We start from the raw sequence: 14,140 nt of genomic DNA, 5'->3' as shown, positions 1-14,140 counted from the left end.
AGCTGTTTTGTGAACCTCTGCTACACATTATTAACAGTAGCATACATTCCTGAAAGTTTCCCGATGCTTTCAAGGTTGCTAAAGTGATTCCACTGTTTAAGAGCAATGATATTACACAAAAATCTAACTTCCATCCAATTAGCTTACTTAGTGTGTTCTCTAAAGTGTTAGAGAAAATTGTAAGAAATTAACTCACAGATTATGTTGAAAGACTAAATATTCTGACAGACCGCCAGTTCGGGTTCAGGAGATCTAAAAATGTGGCTGATGCACTGTTCTCAGTAACGAAAGATATCAATTTGGCATTAAGCAAAGGTAACCAATGTTTATTAACATTTCTAGATCTAGCAAAAGCATTTGATACGGTAGACAGGAAAAAATTACTTCAGAAACTTCATTTGATTGGCGTACGTGGAACATCGTTTAACTGGTTCCAAACATACTTGGCCAACAGAGAGCAGTTTACAACTATCAATGGTGTTAATAGTGACCTGAAGCCCGTCAACTATGGTGTAATCCAGGGGAGTACTCTTGGACCATTATGATTTTAAATTTACATGAATAATATTTCAAAAGTCAATATTTCCGGTAGCTTGTATCTTTTTTGCTGATGACACTGCAATTTTATTCCAAGCGGAAACGTGGGACGATATTTTCGTAAAAGCAGCTCAAAGCATGTCAAAAATAAAAAAATGGTTTGATCAAAATTTGTTAACCTTGAATGTTGCTAAAACAAAATGTATGCCCTTATCATTACGCGAATCCAGCGACACTTCGATTAATAGTATTAAGCTCCACGTATGCGACGACTTCACTCGTAATACTGATTGCCCTTGTGACATAATTGACCGTGTTAGTGAGTATAAATATCTTGGCGTTATGTTTGACAATCGATTGACGTGGACTGTACACACAAGTTATATAAATAAGAGATTAAGGAAAATGATTTTCGCGTTTCAACAATTACATAAAGTACTGACAATTAGAGAAATTAGGATGGCATATTTCGCATATGTGCAGTCAATTATTGAGGGGGGGGGATTTTAGCATGGTGAGGTGCTTACAGGACAGTTCGTCACACAGAAATCTATTATGAAGGCGGCATTGGGGAGATGTCGAAGGTACTCTTCGGATGCTTTGTACAATGAAATGCAAGTTTTGGATGTTAGACAGCTTTACATCAAAGCACTTGTTATTTACGTTTTTAAAAATCAACCAAACCTATGTGACTCTTTGCCTCATGAATATTCCACAAGATATGCTACTACAGGACAGACTAGAGTTCTGAGATTAATTAAAACCTTCTCTACTACTAATACATATTATATAGCACACATTATTTTCAATAAATTGCCGGATTCCATAAAAAATACTAATTATATAACAATGTTTTCTTTAAAAAGAAGAATTATTAATTGGCTAAATTTGGTGGGAAGAGATCGTACTGAATTCTTGATTACATCAAATTATAGACAATAGATGATGTGGGTTAGGATGGGAGGCGGAAAAATGAATATAAGTGTTGGTGTAACATGCATGTAGGGATGTAAGCGTGAGTGCGTGGGTATGTTTGAAATATACTGGAATCATATGGGTTTGTTTGGACAAGTATATAGCTAGTATGATTGTATGTATGTTGGCTTGTAAGTATGTATTAGGAAATAAGTAATATAGTGTGAGCGAGTTTTAGTTTTTGTGTACATATGAATGTGCGAGTGTGTGTGTGTGTGCTGCACGTGAGCGTTTGCGCGTGCGTGTGCGTATGTGAATTTGAGTGTGTGTTTCTTCTGGGGGAGGTCATGCGAGACTAATACGTTGATGCCATAAATATAGATAACAACCCTCGATGATAAGGAATGGTGAATTTTGTATGCAGTTTTTCCGATGTCCGTCTGTTAACTAAGAGTTGCACCAAGGCCTGTCCGTGGTCTTGATCTCCGACAGTTGGTCGTTTGTCCTTCTAATAATTATTTCTATTCACTTACTTCATCTAGATACATTCTCACTTTAGTTTTATTTTTTTATTCTATAAAACATTATTTTTACTTTATTTTGCTTTACTTAATTTGCTTTAAGATATAACAAAATTTTTAAGGTTTGAAATACCAATCGAGTACCTTGTGGTGACTCGTTCTCACACACAGGCTTTAGTAGCCCATGTGAGAATATTTCTCAAATAATTAAATTAGAAATATAAATTTATTTTACACAATATATGTCAAAAACCAAATATTTATTGTAATTGTATATTTTTAGACAATGAATATATATCATTTGTAAATTTTTTTTCTGAGAATAAACGATTTTGATTTGATTTTCACCTTTTTTAGCAAGCCTAGAGCAATCTAGATCATTCAAGGAGGTATAGCAAAAAGATCAAAAAAATACTGTAAATGGCTCCTCCACATTACATAAAAGAAACATAAATTCAAAAAATACAAATTCTACATAAAAATATTCAAAATTTGTTATCTAGGAAATTAGCTTTGGTAATAGTCTTTGAAGAGTTGAAACCAAACATAATAGTATTAAGTGAACATAAACTAAAAATTGATGAAATTAAATTTGTTAAAATTAATAACTACTCTGTTATAGATAACTATTGTCATCAAACTTGTGGTAGTGGAGGAGTTGATTTTGGGAATAATTCTTACCAAATTAAGAGAGTTGTTGTAACTAGAATTAATAGTGTATGTGTAGATAAAGAGTTTGAATGCTGTACTGTTTCCTGCCGAGTTTTTGATTTTTCTAAGTACTGGTTGGTTTGTGTAGAACACCAGGATTATTTTATGATGAGTGTTTTCTTAGATTTACTTGATACTGTTTTAACGATTTTAACTGAAACTTATGACCATGTTATTTTGGTAGGTGATGTTAAACATAAATGTATTGCAATGTTCTAAAAGTGATGATAGATTATGTAATATTTAAAGGCAACATCTAATGAATTTTTCGACTAGAGTTACTCAGATTTGTGAAAGTGCAATTGATAACATTACTAATATACCAAGGAAGTCATTGGTAATTGAAGGTATAATAACTGAGCTCTCCGATCATGATGCACAACTTTAAACAATTGAAATACGTAGTAAAAAAAGGCAACATGTAAAACTTTAACTCAGATACACAGAAATTTTTCTAGTAAAAATGTTGAAATCTTTAAAAATAGGTTGAGCAACGAACCATGGTTGGAGGTGTACAATGCAACAGTAGACACTAAATATAATGTTTTTTTATAAAATATTTAGGTACTACTTTGATAAAAGTTTTCAATTCAAGACTAGAATAAATTTAAATAAATGGCAAAATTATTATCTTAAATAAGAAAAAGAGCAAATTATAAACTTAAGTCAAACCATCAGATTAACAAAAGACACAACACAAAATAAGCTGTTAACAGAGATAACAAATTCAACTCAACAAAAAAAGAATATATTGAAAATAAAATTAAAAATTCCGAAAACAGCATGTCCCAAAAAGAATTCGCTTTAGGCTGATGGGAAAAGGTAATATTGATCAATTTGTCAGTAGTTTAAATAATTTTAACTGGCTTAGATTGTTTGAGGTTGAAGATGCTGCTGCTGCCTTTGATCAGTTTATGGATGTTGTATGTACTAACTTTAATATTTATTGTCCTGTAAAAAATAAAAAAAGTAAATTTAATTAATGGTAGAAGCAAGAAAACAAATAATAAATGGTTTACACCAGAACTACTGTAAATAGGGTTAGGAATACTATGATAAATTTGTACAGTAGATATAAGTATACTAAGGATACTAGAGACAAAAATAGTTATTTAAATTGTAGAGCAACTTATAGAAATCTTATCATGATGGCTAAGTATAAGTATAATGAAAACTTGATCAATAAAGCAACAAACAAGTGTCAAACTGCTTGGAAGGTAATTAAAGATGAAGTTGGTGTAAAGAAACAGCAAACTTCTTCAATTTCACCAGATAAGTTTAAGGACTACTTTGTTAGTGTAGGTGAATCTGTTGCAAAGGATGGTCCAAGCAGTAGTGGCAGTTCTGTGAAGCATAGTCATATTGACTATATGAATAATGTCAACGAAATAAAATCTAATCCATATGCTAGACAGGCCTGGGATCCAGTGTCAGAGGCAGAGGTGTTATATATAACTTCTAACTTGAAAGGTTCTACTAGTCAGGACTACTATGGTCTCTCAAACAAGATGATAAAGTGTATAATGCCAGTATCTCCTGTTACGTATCTAATAAATAAAATTTTAGATCAAGGAATATTTCCTAAAAGTTTAAAAGTTACTAAAGTTATCCCAGTTCAAAAGAAGAAGAATGTAGATGAACTTGCAAATTTTAGACCAATTGCTCTGGTACCAATTTTTTCTAAAATTATTGAGCACTTTGTCAAAAGACGACTATATTCTTTTTTTTTTTAAATAATTACTTTACGAATGCACAATTTGGTTTTTTAGCTGGTAAGTCTACCATTGATGCAGTTGAAAAGGTTGTTACTGAAGTTCTTAAGGCATTTGAAAAAATTTCTTTCTTGGCTTTGACTTTGTTAGATTTAAGAAAAACTTTTGATATTATATCGTATAAAATACTGCTTAAAAAGCTCTCTTAAGTATGGTGTAATGGGCAAAGAATTAAACCTTATACGTTCGTACCTTGTGAACAGAAAACAGGTGGTTGTAATGGGGGATCAGGTGTCTGGTATGCGGGAAGTGGTTAGAGGTATTCCCCAAGGGTCTGTTTTGGGACCACTCCTATTTGTCATTATGATTAATGATCTTCTATCCAACCTCCCCCATGAGTCTGTCCTCTTTGCAGATGATACATCATCACTGGTTAAAGGCTACTCTCTGGATTATGTGAAACATGAATCTGCTCTATTAGTGGAAAAGACTGGTGACTGGTTCTCAGCAAATGAGTTAATACTTAATGATGATAAGACAGAACAAATCATCTTTACACTAAGGAAAGTAGATGGAGAGTTAGTCAATCAGCATGTCAAGTTGCTTGGTATTCATCTGGACTCAAAACTTAGTTGGCATTATCATACTGAGCAGCTAATTACTAAACTGTCTAGAGTGTTATACTTATTGTTTAAGCTTAAGTATAATGTTGAATCTGATTGTTTGCGTATGGCCTATTTTACATTTTTTAATTGTCACTTGAACTATGGCATATTGCTATGGGGAAATAGTCCTGGAGCTAACGATGTATTGTTATGCCAAAAAAGGGCAATTCGAGTTATGGCTGGTATAAGTCAGATAGAAAGTTGTAAGCCATATTTTATTAGTTTTAAGATTTTAACTGTACCTAGCTTGTATATATTGTGTAATTTATTATGTGTTAAAAACATTTATCTGATTTTGTTGAGTGCAATGTGTATCATAGCCACTATACTAGGAACTGTGATAATCCTAATTTACCAAGTACCAGACTCCAAAAAGTGATAAACAGTCATAAATATATGCAAATTAAATTGTATAATAGTTTACCTGAATATGTAAAAAAATTAAGTATTAATGTATTGAAAACAATAATTACAAGTTTTTTGCTGAGGATTGCACCATATTCTACTGAATATTTTTATCATTATTGTAGTAATTTGTATACTGCATAGTATATTTAATATTAGTATGACAATGTATATTACTTGTAATATAGCCTAATGACAAATAAAGATTTGAAATGATTCATTGGTAGTTAGTACTCACAGAGTACACAATATAGTAAGAGAAACTCACTGCTTCATGCTTCTGGTACTTGTAGGAATACTTGTACTGCTTGTTGTGTAGGAATCCAGTTTGTTGTTTGCATCAGGATCTTGAGCAATGAGAGTCAGCATACACGCGAACGGAACTCTCATCGCATGTTTAAAATCCTTAAACTGTAAGGTGAACCTTATTTCAATGTCGGTATCTTCACTGCCTTTTATTCGCTGCAGTCTTCTTTGTGTTTGTTTAGCAAGGCTTCGGTACCATAATGCATGAGCCAACGTTTGCAAAGCCAAGTCTTGAGCATATCCTTTGATACTTGAGAGCTAACGAGTCTGCTTAGATCTTTAATGAGACAGTAGTGCAAGATTTTGTATGCACAACAAGTCCACATGTGTCTTTCTCTTCTCGTGTCACATACAATGGATAAATGACCAGTTTCTCATCGTACACATTTACGGATATTCCAGATCGCTTTTCAAACAACTTGGCGTTGTCAAGACTGTCTGGAAAAGTGATACCATCCAGGTATGTCTGGCTCTCTGTAAGGATTATTTTGCCAGACAACTGGATGCAATACAGGAAGGACTGGCCACACAAAACATTTTTGATTGTTGTTCATTATGTTTATCACTGCTTTCGTAGTAGAGATCTTTTTATGTTGTATGTAGCTGTATCCTCTAAATGGAATGTATGATTAATTCTGATTTCGAGGTGGAGGATTCTGTTCAATGTCCAGCCAGAACCATTGGTGTAAAACTCTACAAAGATTTTTCCTCGACTTGTGTAACATATGTAATAATGTCTATAGTGGGGAGAAACTCGGTGTTGGTGTTCTTAAAGTTTATTTTCTGGAACGCGTTCTTATTATTGATTGATTTCGTGTACTTGGCCTCAAACACAAGCTTTGCCCACCTCTTTCATCAAGTCATCAATTGTGTCCGCTCTGCTCTTGGCGTGGTACTTTCGGTGGTAGGGTGGAATTTTCATTCTTCCACTGGGCAAATGTCTGATAAACATTGGCAATGTGACGACTCAAGTTGGACAAGGTAATCGGCTGCTGACAATGAGGACATGGCACCTGAGTCGTTTTAGCCGAACCGCACACCTTAAGACGGCGGTTCAAGTTATACACTGTTAATAGTTTTTTACAATATGTCCACAGATTGCGATGCGGCAGAGAGCGGACGTGTGCTACACTATGCGCCAGACATAACCTCAAATGTCAAGTACAATACGTTTACTGTGCATTTATGTGTGATTTAATTATCATTATTGTTATTTTCAACCATATTATTAACTTCAACGTTACTATATTCAAACAAAGTGTTGTGAAATTATTGATCATGGAAGACTGTGGTAAGTGTTTAAAATTGTTTACTAAAACAGCTGTAAAAGCCAAGATGAATTGCAACGATTGTAAACGGCCTTTTCATGCTAAATGTATCAATATGACTCCAGAAGACACTCAGTATTATAAAGATAATGAACTGATCTGGAGATGTGAGACATGTTCTCAGGAACGTAGAAAAAGTATGGTTCTTGAGTCTAGGCCTGAGTCATCAGTCACCTATGATGACATCTACAATCTTGTGCTTGACCTTAGAAAAGACATAAAGAATACAGAGACTAATTTAAATAAGTCTATTGAACTTTGTTTTGAAGAGCTCAAAGATACTAAAAACCTTGTTAGTAAGCAAAGTGAAGAGGTTGCGAGTTTAGTTGAGCTGGTCAATACTCTTAGAACAGAGAATCTAGAACTTAAAAAAAGGTAGCCTCACTAGAGTGTAGGATGGACGATGTAGAACAGTACTCTAGAAGAGAGACTATTGAAATCTACGGTGTGCCTGTCCAGCCTGGAGAGCAAGTTCTGGAAGTAGTGAAATCTGTTGGGAGGGCTTTGGACATAACCATTGAGGACTCAATGGTCAGTGCCTGTCATAGGCTGCGTGTGAGGGAGGAGTCTGGAAAACCACCCGGCATTTTTATTTTTTATTTTATTTATTTATTACATGAACATTAAGAACAGTAATTTGTCAAGTTACAATAAGTTAGAATTAAGGAGATGTGTTCATTAATTCAAGGAACTTCTTCTATCTTGTACACAGGATTCTCTAACAGGAATTCTTTAAGCAAGCTCTTCAGTCTGTTGCCAGTCAGGGTCCGGAGGTGGTCTGGAAAGGAGGTTTTTTCAGTTTTTGGCCTACGTATGACGGTTTTTTCTCGAAGAGGGCTGTTCTATGTTGGGGTAGGACGAATCTAGAGGCATGGCGTGTGGGGTAGCTGTGAAGGTCCATGTGAGTCTGCAGGTTTAGTGTGTCTGCATATAAAATGGCTTCATAGATGTAGAGCGCAGGTACTGTTAGTATGCCTAGGGTCTGATAGGCTTGACGACAGCTTTGCTGGGACTCCAGGTTTGCAATTGTCCTAATTGCCTTCTTTTGTAGTACAAGTACTCTCTTCAGATTTCCCGAGGAGCTTCCCCAGATTGTAAGACCATATCTAATATGAGATTCTACTAGAGCGTAGTATGCCATTTTTGCCGCTTCCTGAGTGCCAACCCATTTAATGCGTTTAACAACATAGACACCAGTGCTGATCTTATTGCAGATGTGCTTTACATGGTTTGCCCATGTGAGTCCATTATCTAGAGTTATTCCTAGAAACTTAATCTGATCAGCCACTGCTACATTGGGGATATAGTGGGCTAGAATTTTTTTTTCTGCTAAAAATGTACTTGTGTTGTCTTGTCAGGGTTTATTGCTAAATCATTTTGTTTACTGTAGGCTATGGCTTTTTGAAGAGATGCAACAGAGTTGTCGTACAATTCTTGAGCTGTGTCATTTTTTAAAAGGAGGGTTGTATCGTCTGCATACATTATGCAGCTGGTACTGTAGTTGTGAATTAGAGCTGGTAAGTCATTAGTCAACAAAATGAATAGAACAGGTCCCAGCACGGATCCCTGAGGAACTCCTCTTTGTTATTGGTTTAGGATCTGATCTGAACATGGTAGTAAGGCCAGCTGTAGTATGTTGGATGTCTACAACTTGGGATCTCTCTTTAAGGTAGCTGACAAACCATTTGTTTTCTAAGCCTCTTACTCCTAAAGTTATAAGTTTTTTAGAGATCAGCTCATGTCCCAAACAGTCGAAAGCCTTGCTGTAGTCCAAAAATAAGGCTGTTACAAAATTGTCCTTCATCTATGCTGTCGATTATAGACTCAACAAGGCTTATGATGGCAGAAATAGTTGATTTTCCTTTTTGGAATCCATGCTGACAGTCAGTAATTAATGCTTGATTTTTGAGATGGGTCATTAACCTGTTTAGTACTATTTTTTCTATAATTTTTTGAAAAAAGTTGAAATTAATGATATAGGCCTGTAATTTTTTTGGGTCGGTTTTTGGTCCTTTTTTATGCTTTGGATATACCCTGGAGACTTTCAGTTTGGTTGGAAACTGCCCTAATGAGAAAGATTTATTTATTATGGATGTGAGAGGGTTAGTTAATTCTTCTGCACAGTGTTTTACGGTTTTTGATGAGAATTCGTCTATGCCACTGGATGGTTTGTTTTTTAAGCTATGTATGACTTGATTTACTTCTTTGCATGTTGTGGGAGTCAGATAAAATAATTGTGTTAAAGGAGTGTTTGAAGGGTTTTGATCCTCTTCCAGTCTGCAGCCTCCCAATTGTTGATTGTTCTGTTGAACTGTTACTTCTGCTATCTGAGTAAAGTAAGTGTTGAATTGGTCAGCTACCTGAATAGGATTGTCAACAACTGTATTGTTGATGTTGAGCTTAGGGCAGTTTTGACTAGGTTTTTTTGGCATTTCTTTCTGTGTTTATAAGATCCCATACAGCTTTTGGACTTATTGTTAGAGGTAATTATTTTCTGTGCAATTAGCATTTTGCTGCAATGTCCTTAGTGTGATGTCATACGTCTTTTTTATGTTTACCATTGTTGCTTTGTCTTGTGCCTTTCCAGTTAATTCATAGGTTTTCAGGGCCCGTAAGTAGGCAGCTTTGATCTCAGCTGATTCTCGGTCATAGTAGTCAATAGGCTTGCTTTTTATTTTATTTTTGTTCTTCCTTTGTGGGCAAGATATGTCCAAGGCAGTTCGCAGTGCTCCTTCAAAAGTGTTAAAGGCTGATTCTGCATCTTCGGCATTGTGGACAGCATCCAGTTTTTTATGGAGAGCAGGGATTTCAGCTGGTCAAGGTTTTTCCTACCCATTTGTCGCCTTAGAGTTTGTGAAGTGGTTTATTTTTGCTGAAGACCAGACTGCACATTTGAGCTGTATGATCTGATAGCCCCAGGTTTGTAAGACTGTTGTACTAAGGTCATGGTCTGGAATATTAGTACATATGCAGTCAATTGATGTGATTGTGTCAGGTGTAATGCGAGTTGCTGGGAGAGGAATTCTTCTCATATTTTGTGTTGCCAACTCATTTTCAAGCATCAGGGCTGTCATGGTTATTAGGTTTTAAAACTGTCAATGTTTATGTCTCCCACCAGAATTAATGACTTATTATGAGCTTGATAATGGTCCAGGATGTTCGATAGGATGTCCAAGCTAGTTTGAATATTTACACCTGGGGGACGGTAAACACCAAGGAGATAAAGATGCTTCCCATTGTTTGTGATATGAACCATTGCAGCCTCAAATAGTTTTTCTTCACAATGGTTAGTAATGTCAATTGCTTCTGTGTCATTTGTTAGGTTGTCCTTTACAATAAATAGCTACTCCCCCTAGTTTATGTTCTCTTCTACAGTACTCAGACACAAGTGTAAAGCCTTCAAGTTTTGTGTTTTCAATATCACTTTGTTTGAGGCCATGCTCTGTTAAAACTACAAGGCTGGGGCATATTTCACTTAACAGGTGATTTAGCCGGTTTATTTTTGTAGACAGGCCTCTTATGTTTTTGATGACATATTGTTAGGGCTATAATTTTCTTCTGCTGAGTGTTGCCTAAAAAACAGTTTCTATCTTCTGAGAATGAGTTAATGGGATCTCCCGTTCCAGTGACATCATGAGCAGGAGTGGAGTGCAGACTGGTTGAAATATTCAAATAGTGCTGGTTGATTCTAGTGTAGTAGTCAATGTGCTTAGTAAAAAAGTCTTCCAGGTTTTCATTGTCAGGTCGTATTCTTGCAGTCATCGGGGGTAGTCTTTCTTTCACAGTGCTTGAAGGATAAGTTGATGGGTGGGGTTCCTTTTTGTTGGTTGGAGTAGATGTTATAAGTGACTTGGGGGTTTGGTCTTCAGAAGGAGTTTTTGCATTAGGGAACAGAGGTTTTCATTTTTTTTACTTGAAGGGAAACACTGAATTTGTTCTCTTCTTTCTTAAAAACTGGTTTCTTTATATTGTTGAACTGAGTTTTATTTTTATGTATTGGCATTTTCAATTCAGGGACACACTCTTCTGTGATTTTTGTTACTGTTAGGTTCTTTTACGGTTGCTTCAAGATTTTTCAACTTTTCTTCCAAAATGATGTGATGATTTTTTTAAATAACCCATTTCCAGAAGAAGAGAGGGGGGGAAGTGGTATTTGTTTGAGAATCAGGGGTCAAAGTTTGAGTTTCTGCATTACAAAACAACCTATTACTTTTTTCAGGTATCTGCCGCTTTCAGCGTAATGAGTTTACTCTCCAAGTCTTGAATTTTTTGTTCATGGTCGTCAATCATCATGTTCAGTTTTTCTGTCATGATCTTCGAAGATAGCTTGAGCTTCAATTGAGTATTGTTTTTCTTTGGTCAATTGTGCTTCCAGCTCAGATACCTTTTCTTGAAGCCTCTCCATATTTGAAACATGCTTGTTTTCACAGTTTTCAAGTTCCTCTATTTTGGCTTGCAGACTACTCAATTTGTCAAGAAGTCTGAGGTTTTCTTTTTTTAGAATACCGTTTTCTTGGAGTAGAGCAGATCCTATTTTAGCAGCTACAATCAAATTTTCTTCATTACTTTGTGCACTGCAATCTGTGAGGCTTTTTTCAAGTTCTTGGAGTGACTCGCTCAGGGGATTAGTTTTTGAAGGTGAAGTCTTGCCTACCAAAGTGGGTTCATGTGAAGAGTGATGTTCATTATTTTTGAGTCGATACAATATGACAGCTGCTACATTTCCAGTCAGGTAGGTTCTTTTTTGTCAGACTTTTGAAATCTTTATTGGATAAATTGACACATTCTGCATGGAACCACTGCTTGCAGTTTCCAGTGCATAAAATCCCTTTATGTTTTACTCCAATTGTACAGGTTCCACACGGATATTTTGCCATTTTATTCTGCCAAGAGTTGAAAGAAGACTTTATAAAAATTCCTGTTTGATAAAAATGATTCAGTTTTTTTTTTTTTTTTTTTTTTGTCAATGTATAAATAAGGTCCTGGTGAATAGAATTTTACAGTTTTTTTAAAGCTGGGTTTGGCTGATTCCTATTGTCAATGTTTAGAAGGAAAAAATTAAGATCAGTTTTTTAAAGTTTGGCTGGTTCTTTATGTCAATAATTGAGGTCCAAAATATAAAAATCAAATCAGTTTTGTAAAGTTTTGGCTGTTTCTTTATGTCATAAAACTTGAGGTCCAGGTGTATAAAATTGCACAGTATAAGTATCATAGTGAAGATGACATCTCGCATGGACTCTGAAGCTGTGTTGCAGAGACGGCGGGTGAAACGGAACTTCTCGACCCACCACATTGGCCTGACTTCAACACCTGCCTCGCCCATCTACATCAATGACAGTTTGAGCCCTGGAAGACGTCGACTTCTGAACGCCGCCCGTGAAAAGAAAAAAGAAAAACTCTACACCTACCTCTGGATAAGAGGTGGGAAGATCCTGATGAGAAAAGCGGACGGAGAAAAAGTGAAAGTTATCACCAGCTTAGACGACTTAGCCAAATTGTAAGTCACCTCATTCCAGCCTTTATGCATTTATACTAGGCTTTCATTTATTCATGTTTTTCTATAAATATATACTTTAGTATTATAATGATCACTTGGTTTATACGTTTATTTGTTTTGTGTTTTCAATATTATGTATTCATTAATTGATTTATGTCCTGTAAATATCGGTGATGACAGATGCCAACATAATTAAAATTCTAAACCAAAATATAAGAAGTATGAGGAAAAATTTTGACTTGCTCGTAACTGATTTAGATTCGTCTAAAATATTTCCTGATTTAATTGTGATGACTGAAATCTGGATAAATAAGTGTGAAATGGACCATTACAAAATTAATGGCTATAATTCGTTTAGCAAATGTAATGAAAGTTATAGAGCGGGAGGCATTGCAGTATTCGTACGCGACTCATATTATTGTTCCAGTGTGACAGAGAGAGAAGATATCAAATCAGCTGATGTATTGATTTTCAATGTCAAGGTCAACGGCCTAGAGAACTTTACCGTGATAGCCGTGTATCGTCTGCACACTAGTAGGCGAGCGGATTTCACGCAACAGCTGAGTGTTTTGTTGGATGAGTTTAATGGAAAGAATATTGTTGTAGTAGGTGACATGAATTATGACATTTTAAATCAAAGTAATGAATCCGACCACTATTTAAGTATGTTGGCTAGTAAGGGATTGTATAGTAATTAATGAACCTACTAGAGTTGTTGGAAATTCAGCGACTTGTATTGACCATGTTTTTGTTCGTTTTTCTAATGGAAAAGTTAGGCCTACTAAATACGAATTTACTTCGCATGTTTTTCATTACAATATAACTGATCATTCAACGGTAGTTTTTTCAATTGAATTCCCTAATAGTGTAACATGTAATGATGAAATTTCAATTAATAAACTTGATTTTACAAAATTGGAGAGAATGCTGGAGTTAACAGACTGGAGTGAAGTTTTTTCACAGAAATCTGCATCACTTGCTTTTGAATCTTTTTTTAAAGCTTTACAAGCCGCATTAAAAAGTTGCCAAACTCAAATTAGTGTTAGGAAAAAGTTTGATAAATTGAAACCTTGGACAACTGATAATCTATTAAATAGAATCCAAAAAAGAAAAAAAATATTCAAACTATTAATGAAGAGTCCTTCTAATGCTAAACTAAAGAACTATTACAATGAGTTTAGAGCAAAATTAAATATGGATATAAAATTGGCGAAAGAAAATTTCTTTCAGTCTAAGTTTGACGTGTTCTCTAAGGATTCTAAAGCACAGTGGAAGGTTGTAAATAGCCTAATTGGAGAAAAACGCCTCAACAGTGAAATAAACGAAGTTATTGGAAGAGAGGGTATTGTTACTAGTATCAATGATATAGCCAATGAATTCAACCACCATTTCTTGAATATAGCTGATAATTTGAGGGAAAAAATAGATAACTTATATGTAGACCAAGTGCAATGTTACAGAGATACATTTGTTCAAAAAATACATTTTAAGACATCTTTTTATATGATGCCAACATCGGAACACGAAATTTTGACCATAATTA

This window comes from Homalodisca vitripennis, chromosome X (assembly GCF_021130785.1).
Source record: "Homalodisca vitripennis isolate AUS2020 chromosome X, UT_GWSS_2.1, whole genome shotgun sequence".
NCBI classification, from domain to species: domain Eukaryota; kingdom Metazoa; phylum Arthropoda; class Insecta; order Hemiptera; family Cicadellidae; genus Homalodisca; species Homalodisca vitripennis.
Note: the sequence above shows the minus strand (reverse complement) of the source record.